The 2,500-nt window shown below is 46.2% G+C and overlaps 1 protein-coding gene across 2 annotated transcripts in view; it reads left to right on the forward strand.

Moving 5' to 3' along the window:
* Positions 1 to 2,500, forward strand: part of LOC135111091 (nephrin-like) — an 87,338-nt gene that overhangs the window by 10,736 nt on the left and 74,102 nt on the right. For both annotated transcript variants that reach the window (XM_064024026.1, XM_064024035.1), the window contains exon 3: positions 2,037 to 2,378. The gene's annotated coding sequence lies outside the window, so the exon portion shown is untranslated. The remainder of the gene's footprint in view (positions 1 to 2,036; positions 2,379 to 2,500) is intronic.

The raw sequence follows: 2,500 nt of genomic DNA on the forward strand, positions 1-2,500 counted from the left end.
ACACACACACACACACACACACACCTGGCGACCAAGTGTTTCTCAATACAACACCGAGTTTTAAGATCAATGACACAACACACTGCCACTGCTGTTGTCTCCCTCCCACTGCTCCCACCTCCCTCACCTCTCCATCCTCCCTCCAGCGCACTCCCACACTCTCTCACTACCTCCCCACAGCGCTATTCGAGCTGCTATGTTAGTTTAGGAGAGCCACGCACGTTTATCATTGTATTTTTTTATTTTTTTTCACAGCTTTTTTTATTTTCTCTCCTTTTATTCTTTTCTTCAGCATTGTGTATATATTGTACTCACTTCTGCTCGTTGTTTTAGTTGTTGTTTTTTTTCGTGTGTGTGTGTGTGTGTGTGTGTGTGTGTGTAGCTTAGTTTACACTTCATGTATTTTTTTTTTCCTTTCTCACTCTTACTGTTCCTGTTATTTTATTTCATTTTTTTATTCTCTCTCTCTCTCTCTCTCTCTCTCGTCTCTCTCTCTCTCTCTCTCTCTCTCTCTCTCTCTCTCTCTCTCTCTCTCTTGCTTCTTCTCTTCTTCATTCTCACGATTACTTTCTCAATTCTCACCAATTTCTGTATTTTTTTCCCTCTACTCCTTCTTCTTCCCCCATGTCAATTTATTTCATTTTTCCCTTACCACTTTCTTTCCTTTCTTGTTGCCCTTTATAACTACCTTTCTTTTTAAACTTTTCTACGATCGTTTGAGAATACCTCTCCCCAACTCTCTCTCTCTCTCTCTCTCTCTCTCTCTCTCTCTCTCTCTCTCTCTCTCTCTCTCTCTCTCTCTCTCTCTCTCTCTCTCTCTCTCTCTCATTAATCTCTGCCCCTTTTATATCTCTCCCTCCAGCTTTCCTTCGCAATTTGTCTCACAGAATCCTAATTTCTTATTACAGACCACTTTTCTATCTCTGACTCTTTATAGGTGGTATTTATCTTCCTTAATTTCCTTCTTATTCCTTTCTCGTATCCTCCAACTATGTATTTTATTTTATTATTACTTTTTTTCTTTCTCATCCTTTTCCTTTCCTTCCATCTCTTTCTCCTGCCCACTTTCTTAAATTTACGGCCGCTCCTCATCTGGTTCCTGAAGGCACTATATCTCTCTTCCTCGCAATACTTCACCCTCCCTAGTTCTTACCTCAATTCTCTCTCTCTCTCTCTCTCTCTCTCTCTCTCTCTCTCTCTCTCTCTCTCTCTCTCTCCTCTCTCTCTCTCTCTCTCTCTCTCTCTCTCTCTCTCTCTCTCTCTCTCTTTCTGTCTCTCTCTCCTCTCTCTCTCTCTCTCTCTCTCTCTCTCTCTCTCTCTCTCTCTCTCTCTCTCTCTCTCTCTCTCTCTCTCTCTCTCTCTCTCTCTCATTAGTGATCTCACCCCGTCCTTCTCCTTAACATCCCTCTATTTCTCTTTCCTCTCCTTCCTGTTCATTTCCCTTTCCTTTACTGCCACCCTTGTCTTCCTCCTCCTCCTCATCCTCTTTTTCCACAGCCTCTTCCACCCTGCCCAAAATCGACATTTTTAACTGCATTCCATCTATTTAAGATAAGTACTTGGGTCCTCCTTATTTCTCAAACGACAGCCATTGTTTCAACTCGTATTTCACTGCTACGTGTGTTTCCCAGCCTTTCGTTGCACAGCACGCCATACAGGACAGCATTCTGAAACGTTTCTTTTGTTTCCTCCGCTGGAAGTTATTGAGGTTTCGATGGGTGTTTTCATGAGCAATAATTTAATAAGGATTCGGAGAAGACGCTCATGAGAACCCAACTTTATAGCCCTTGGTAGTAGTCCTTATCAGAGACGAAGGCGTTTCACCGTACATGGGTCCTATATCTCTGGTTTCCTAGACTGGCTATAGCTCACCCCTCCCCTTTATCCTTTGGCCCGGTCCCCTCGTCTTGTTTTCTTCTCCCCTCCTCCGTACATTCGTCACTGCCATCCTCGAATTGCGGGCTGAACGTGCCGCCTCGAGTCTTGTATCCGTTGTGCCTTTCTTTGTAATCCGTAGTCTCTATCTTGCATTACAGACCCTCCCGACCCGCCAGTCATTACTGGATACCGTACCGGGGAGGTGCTGGCGGCGGGGGAGCGGCGCACCCTCACCTGCCGAGTGGTAGGGGGCAACCCGGGCCCGTGGGTCACATGGTACTGGCATCAAGTCCTGCCCAACAACACGGTCCGCACGCAGGCCAGGAAGAGCGTCCACCTCAATGAGAAGACAAGCAGCAGCGGTCTGAGGAGCCGCGGTGCCACCGTGACGCAGCAGGTGACGGCCTCCAGGACAGATGATGGGGCCAAGTACGAGTGCCGCATCACCAGCGACCAGCTCAACCGACCTTACTCCACTAACGTCACTCTCACTGTGCACTGTGAGTATCCAAGGTCGTCAGCATCACAGATGGCGCTGCCTATGGTAGTTTGAGTGACGTATCACGTGGTCTTGTTCAGTGCACAGTATGGAAATGATAAAAAGAATACTGGTTTCGAAATT

Source organism: Scylla paramamosain, chromosome 2 (assembly GCF_035594125.1).
Source record: "Scylla paramamosain isolate STU-SP2022 chromosome 2, ASM3559412v1, whole genome shotgun sequence".
In the NCBI taxonomy this organism is placed as follows: domain Eukaryota; kingdom Metazoa; phylum Arthropoda; class Malacostraca; order Decapoda; family Portunidae; genus Scylla; species Scylla paramamosain.